Below are 8,253 nucleotides of genomic sequence, written 5' to 3'. Positions count from 1 at the left end.
ATTGACAAAAGTGCCCTGCCGTAGTCTACGTCAAAGTATCCATTTACTGTTGAGAGTTGCCATTAATACTTTACATATTCTGCCTTGATGAATAATTTATGATGAATTTAGGATTCATTTTAATGGTAAGAAGATTGTTCTACTGGGACCAAATCTGTGCTTGAGTTATATCAGATCGATATATCATTAAAATCAGCCGATGATGTTGGTCAAAGAAAAAGCTCTGTACTCACACATTTTCATTTTGCTTTTAGCTTTTAGAAGCCATAAATATGTAGCAATAAAGAACTGAAGACTCGGTTGAACTTTTAATCATGCATTTATTAAATATATATGGAACAGCTACTAAAAAAAAAGCACAGGAGAAGGGCTTTTATATAGGCAGTTTATTTGGGAATGTCATCCCGGGGAATAAGAATGGTGGTTCGGTGAGTGCGAAATGGAAAAGGAGGGAAAAATAATATAGGTGTATGATGTGGAACTGGTAATGGTTGTAGGCAACTGTAGCTGCATCCCAGCAGGAGTTACTTTGCAGAATACTTCTCAAAAATTTTCACACATAGGAAAAAAAAGGAAACATTTATTCAACGCCAGTTCCAACTCTGCACTGGCCAAGTGTTAGCACACAGGTAATATTGGCATACAAAATATAAGCCAAAAATGAAATTTGAATTTCAGATAAAAAATTTATTTTAGTATAATTATATCCCAAATATTGCATGGTATATACTTATACTTAATAGTTATTCATGATTTATCTGAAACTGAAATTAACGTGGGTCTCATGTATTTTTTTTTTTTTTGGTGAACTCTAGCAACTCTACCCATGAGATAACATTCTCGTACTCATGATTGTGCATGTGTGCGTGCAGATGTCTTGTGCTATAATGTCAATCAGAGAAAGCAGTACAAGTGCAGGTGCTGCTGAAGTGAGATGTAACAGATTACATATACTTGTGCAAACTGACTCTGCCTCAGCAGCCTTGGAGGGTTGACTCAGGAAGGAGCGTAGGGCACAAAACCTTACCTGTGGGGATTAGAGAAAATAAGCAATATACATGTTTTTTTAAATCTATATCATGAAACAAAATATGAGGTGATGTCATCAGCATTAGCAGCAGCAGCAGCATTCTTATAATCATTGTCATTGGCTTGTTTAAAATTTGACTGTCTTAGTACAAAACAGATTATTCAAATTACAGGTTGTCTATAAATAAGCATAAACTAATTGTACTAAGAAAGATTAAGAACAGAATATCTCAAGTTTCTTTTGGCTTTCAGATAGGAGCTTCTGGCATATTTGTTTATTCGAAATTGTTTTTCATGTACAGTTGGTTTGACTATTTGGTCCACACTGATTTGCTCTAGTAAAGCACGCTATTTTTCTGCTTACCAGGGAGTTATTGTTGCTATCATACTTTTTACTTGGCTTCGTAAGCTTATGAGACGAGAACTTGCAGTGTGGAGGATATAAGAATCTCTTAGTAAATGATAAAGTCTTTCCCTGTAACTTTTTTTTTATCCAGAATATATAGAGTTTATTGTCTAGCAAGATAAAACTTTTCCCCAGATTAACTACCACTCTTCCCATCCTGAAAATAAAACTTTTATCATTTTTAGTTGTGCTGTGTGCTTTCTTTAGCATACAGGATATATAATAATGTAAATACTAGGTAACTATTTTTTTAAACTAATCTTTCCACCTTCCATTGAGCACTTTTTCCATTCAACTGGGGAGAGGCTAAATTATTATCTTTTTCCTAGAAATACACACCATCAATGTACAGTCAATTTTCAAGATGACCCCCCTATATTATTTATGAACCCACTAGATTCTTCTGTTGCATCCATTACTTTTCTCAAAGTATATGACATAGATTCTTGCAGAAAAAAACGCCTTTACTCTCTGGTCTAGGAAGTCATTCTGGCAGAAAAGCTGTCATTTTCTTGATATTTTTCCTTGCAAGGTTTGTACATAGATTTTTTTAGGGACTTTCCCTCTCATCCCCTTCCCCAATCCTCCAATGCTTTATCTCTTCTATAGTAGTGTGGTTTTTTTTATCATCAAGATCCGAAAAATCTCCCTTGCAAGCGCTATGTTATGTGTTGGAGGTATAAGAAGCATTGCTTAGTAAGAATATGTCTTTTTTTTTTTTTTAAATCAAGAACTTGTTTTCTGTAGACAAGTTGATTCAACTATAAATTCACTATGTGCTATGTGTATTTAAAATTCAGATCTAATTTCATAGATAACCCAGAAAATATTCACCATAGATGATTTTTTAAAAGTCCAATTATTACAGAGCATCAGCCCTGAGCCAATAGACTTTACAACATAAGTATTGTTAGTGAAATACCTTTATATAGATGCTACATATTTCTGCTTTGATTGTTATTTAATCATTAATGAATTATGGCTCCCAAAGTAATTTGTTTTAGTGAAAGGGTGTTGGCCTTTTGTGCAATAATTGTGCCATTTTATCGTAAGAAATCTGATACAATTTTTAAATTAGTTTGTTCATTAATTATGTCAGCTTATTACCATATCTTATCCTATTGGTTTAGTTTCAGCAATGAAACCGGAGTGCATTTTGTGACTAGATGGATGTAAGACTACAAGGGAACGTACACATGTAACCATATTCCACATCGCTTAGCATCCTGCAATTATTAGTGCCCATTAATGCATAGGTATCTCGGAAGTGGATAGACAGTACTGTGTGATAGCACATTTTATAAATCACTGTAGTATAAACTAATTGAGCATTTGAAAATAAATCAATATATATTTGGATTACAAAGCTGTAATGCTAGCATGACTTTCTGGCCAAAGAACAAGGCAAGCTGAGGCATGGCTGCTTCCTTGGTGCCGCACAAAAGTAACATAGACTTCTGGGGACGTGCTTTGACTGCATTCCCCACATGGCTGCAGACTGGACTCTTCAGTTCAGGAGAGGAAAAGAATTGCAAAATCTCCAGCTGACTCTTAGCTTTCCACTTCTGACATGGTAATGTTTTCCCTTTTACCTTTCATTCCTTTCACACTTTTTTCTTTCCTCTCCCTTTGGCTGCCTTATACTCTCGACCATCAATATCCTTAATACATTTGAAAATTGGATTATTGTTTACATACATACCATTCTTTAGCTCTTTAAAACAGCACCACAGCATGAACATGTGTTCATATTCTTAAATGTTTCCCCAAAGCAATAATTTAAAGTTGTCTAGTATTCCATCATATATATCCATATGTTATTTTTCCATTTTGGGGGACCAACTTCTAAGAGTGATATGTCAAGGTTCTTAGTGCTTTAGACATACTTGACAGATTGTTCCTCAGAAACATTTCACTAATTTACTTCTAAACCAAAAGTCCTTGGAATTGTGAACTCTTCTTTAGTCCTATCAAGCAAAATAACTTTTAAAAAAGCCAGGCATTTTAAAATAAAACTAGTCTCCCACACAAAACTAGGGCATCACACAATCTCATTTATTCTAAAAACATTCGAGAGAGATGTCATTGTAATCATGTTAACCATGACTTCTAGGGCCAGTGTTGCTATTGAACCTGTGAAACCACATTTAGCATATCTGAAAAATCATAGGAAATGATGTCCTATGATGTTAGCTGATAGGACAGGAAGATGTTCTCTGGGATCTTTCCCTGTTTTACCAGCTTACCTGATGGACCTGAATGGGGAGGCTAATAGATATGTTCAGGGAATTGCTACACCATGCAAAGTGTGAGCAATATTCATTTCTTGCTCTTAGAAATATTGACCTAATGCTATAATAGAAAATGGAGATATAAGAATGAGCCACACATAGTGCCCCCAGTGAAGAGGGCAGCCATGAAACTGGTCAGAGTGAGTAGCTAAGACCAGAGTGAGTAACATGCACTTACATGTTCTGGGATCCCAGGGATAGAGTTGAGAAGACTCATTCCTGGCATTCGATGCCCACATTGTTCTTTTGTACCTAAACTCCCTCTACATGGAAAATCAAAAATTCACTATAATCAGCTCTTTATCTTGAACTTATTTTTTTTTCTAAAACCTGGCTTGTTTTCTTCTTTCAGATCTATCGAATTATGAATTAACATGTCATGACTAGCTCGTCTTCTCCCAGAGCCATTGACAAAAGTGTCCTGCCGTAGTCTACGTCAAAGTATCCATTTACTGTTGAGAGTTCCCATTAATACTTTACATATTCTGCCTTGATGAATAATTTATGATGAATTTAGGATTCATTTTAATGGTAAGAAGATTGTTCTACTGGGACCAAATCTGTGCTTGAGTTATATCAGATCGATATATCATTAAAATCAGCCGATGATGTTGGTCAAAGAAAAAGCTCTGTACTCACACATTTTCATTTTGCTTTTAGCTTTTAGAAGCCATAAATATGTAGCAATAAAGAACTGAAGACTCAGTTGAACTTTTAATCATGCATTTATTAAATATATATGGAACAGCTACTATGTGCTGGTCAGTGTTTTGGTCACTAGAGAGCCTATAATGAACAAGACAGACAAGGGACTTGTTCTCCTGGAGTTTAAATTCCATTTTGGGAGACATACATGACCATCAAACTGAGAGATTGAATATACAAATGGACCATCCCATACCATATATAAACATAGAATTTTGACCAATAACTTGTGTGCAGCGACTTGCCCAGGAAACCAGCCTGCTATAAGTCAAATTTATAAGAAGTATCTCTAGTAATTGACCCCAAAATGGCCAGGACTTGGTTAATGATTGACAGCTTCCCCAGTTTTGTCCCCACTTCCAATTAGAACCAACCAGAGAAAACCAAATATGATCCCATCATCAATCACATAGGATGCCCAGGTTCAGGTTACTATTCAGCAGCGTCCCCATGCCAACAGTCGCCACTCAGGTCATCCCTGAAGCCTTCTATTTTTTTCCACTGTACAACTTTCCCACTCCTCTCTCTGTCTTTGAGTCTCTGTCAAAACTCAAGTAATGATGGCTGACTCCCTTGCTATAGATATCTTTGAATAAATAGCCTTTGCTTTTCTCATTTGGTTGGTCTTCATTTATTTCAGCAAAACAAATAAGTGAGCATGATGATTTTCAATAATGATAACTGCTTTGAAGAAAATACATTTGAATAATGTGATAGGAGGTGATGGAGTAGGGGTAGAGGATTTTTTTGAGATGGGGTTGGAGCTGATCTGAATGACAGTAATGAAAGAATATTGTAAAGATTTGGTTCAGAGACTTCTTGGTAGAGGTAACAGCGCTTCCAGAGACCATGAAGCACAAACAAGTTGGCATGTTTAAGAAACCAAAAGAGGGTCAATGTTGCCACAACATGGTGAAGGAGAGCAATTAGAGATGAAAGCCAGGGAGGTATTATACGAACCAGGTCATGGATAGCCTTCTTGGCCTCTTAATGACTTTGGGTTTCATTGTAAGAACTATGGGAAACCACTCAAAGATTATCAGAAGAATATATGTATGAGAGGAATATAATTTGACTTGTAATTTTAAAACATAAGTCAAGCTGTACATAGAGGTGAGTGAAAATAGAGAAGTCATTTGGGAGGCTTTTACAATAATGCACAAGAGAGATGATGGTGGTGGCTCAGACTAGCAGTGCAGATGGAGAAAATGGTAAGATTTAGGATATATTTTGGAGGAAGAGCTAACAGACAAGAACATCTAAGAAATTGGATGTTCAAGGTGAGAGAGAAAGAGACATGAGTCACGACCTGAGTGCTAGTTATTTTGTGTGCATTTTTTTTAACTTAATCCACTGAGTGGGTGATGACATTACTTGCACAGATACTTAAGACTGGGTCTGAAGTAGGTTTTAGCAGTAGGAAGCAAAGCGGCAAGGTCAGGCTTCTAATTTGGTCATTAAGTTTAAGATGCTTTTAGATATCCAGGTAGAAATTCCAATATAATTGTTTAGAAGTCAGTAAATGTCTTAGGGTTGGAAAAGGTGGGTTCTGCCATCTAGTGGCTGTGTGACTTTGGGCAAGTTATTTCACCTCTCTGAACCTATTTCCCTATTGGTAAAAAGGAAATAGAGTACAAGTTATCTCCCGCTTTTGGAAAGTTCGCGTTATTCCACTTTGCTTTTACGAAAGACCTACATTAGCACCTGTTTTTGCTAATCAAAAGAAATCCAAAGAGGACTTTTGATTTTATGGAAAAAGCCGAACAGCAAAAATAAGGTTCAAGGTTTGTTTTGCAGTGAGCTGTTATAGAGGCACCACACACCCCCAGCAGAGAGACTGGTGTTGCCAAGCTCCTTCTCCAGAACCACACTCAGCATCTCAGCATCAAACTTTCATGATTTTGAACTGTGTCTGTGACCATCTGTGCTTTATCTCAACTTATTTTGTAGCCAGTAGCAAGGTGTGTCGTGAGGTTTTGGAAAAGCCTAAGAGAGCTCGTAATGGTGTTAAGGTTAGCATAAAATTGGACATAATTAGGTGTATTTGGTATGAATTGGTAGGTTATTTTGGGGATCTAGGAACACTCAAACAATTTTTCCATATAAATTAATGGTAATAGCTTCTTCACTTTATGTCTTATGAAAAGTTTCATAGGAATGCTCTACTTTCAGATACCGGGGGATGTCTGCATCAGTTTATCAGGAGATTGTAGGGGTTACTTGTTGAGTTTCGCAATTACCTTCTTCAATTTAGTTTAAGAGTTACTGGAAAAGTTTTCTGGATTTTCTCCATATGTCAAGTATAATTCCTAGAACTTAATGATATTGTGAGAGTTCATCTTCTTCTGTGCCTTTTTGTGAGACGTTAGAAAAGTTGCATCATGGGCTGCTGAACATTTACCATTTTAAACCGGAAGCCCTCAATATTTATTTTAAATCATGAAAATATAAACCTCTGTCCAAAGGCAGTGTTGCGCTATAGAAACTGACCAATCAGGTAATAGCATTGATCTAAGCTTTCTTGCTGACCCTGACATTTTGTAGTGAGACTTGTATCATTTTGACCCTTTCATTCCAGAGCTATGAATTCTGGGAGCACTAGAGACTTCCAAGTTCCAGAGACTTCCAAGTACCAGAGAAAGGGTAAAATGCTTATCAAATTTTGGGAGATAGGTTATTTAAATATAGTCATGAGATAGCTGCTTGTCAGGAAGTATCAAAATTATTGATTTCCCTAGGGACTAGATGAAGAGAGACAAAAACTTCTGCAGACAACTTGTGCCAAATGGGAAGCTTTGGTAGTTATTGCCTTTTGAATATGCTAAAATTTTTATTAAACTATGCCCATTAATATTAATAAAGTATAACATGGATTATTTGATGACAATAAATAATATAAACTGATAATTACTGTTTTCTAGGCACTATGTTCAGCAGTTTACATATATTTTCTCATTTAATCTAAATCTTTGAGATAGGTACTGTTATAAAGCCTATATCACATGAGGAAATTGAAGCTTTGGAACATTCATTGACTAGTGTCATCGAGCTGTTTAGTGATGAGGCCATAATTTAAACTCCGCTACTGCCTTGGTATTGCTCATACATAGATGGCAACCACCCTCTTTTTTCTCCCTTACCTCTTTCTCCCAGCCAGTCACAGTCCTCATTAATGCTATCCTTAAGTTCGTTTTACGTCTTGACTGTGTTTACAAACAACGGGAGGAGAAAACTGGGCTTGTGCAATTTCCTGGATACTTTTTCACATAGAAGAATTGGTAGTCGTCAGTATTATAAAGATCCAGGATTGGAATCTTAGTCTCCTGACTCTAAGTGTAACTTCCTTTTCACTATAACATCTCATCCATAAGAAGTTTATAAATTATGCTTTCTTTCATTCATTAAGGAGGTATTTTGTTTTTTGTTGGCTGGCTTGGGAGCCTATCCTTTACCTGGAACATTCTTTCAGTGGTAACTGACATTTTGCATGCCCCAAAAACCGTTCATAACTCACCTTTAAGAAAACAATGGAATGCTGGCTGTATAATCAAGAAGCATCTTTTTTACACACACATGACTTACGCACATCCAAAGGGTTTGGTTTTCCAGCTTTGTAGTTGGTAGTCACTGCTCTCAAAAAATGGACTGTTTTTTGCTTAATTCAATTTATTTTCAAAGCATAAATTAAATCTGAGGAATAAGAATATAGAATCAAGAGGAATGAAAAATAAAGTTAGCAGCTGGGCTATATTTTTTTATTTCTGCAAAACTGTTCTCTGTTCTCCACGCCAGCGAAGTCAGTGTAATGCTTATTGCTTTGAG

The sequence above is a fragment of the Pteropus vampyrus genome, unplaced genomic scaffold, assembly GCF_000151845.1.
Source record: "Pteropus vampyrus isolate Shadow unplaced genomic scaffold, Pvam_2.0 Scaffold362, whole genome shotgun sequence".
NCBI lineage: Eukaryota > Metazoa > Chordata > Mammalia > Chiroptera > Pteropodidae > Pteropus > Pteropus vampyrus.
The sequence above is the reverse complement of the archived record's forward strand: the minus strand, read 5'-3'. Positions refer to the sequence as shown.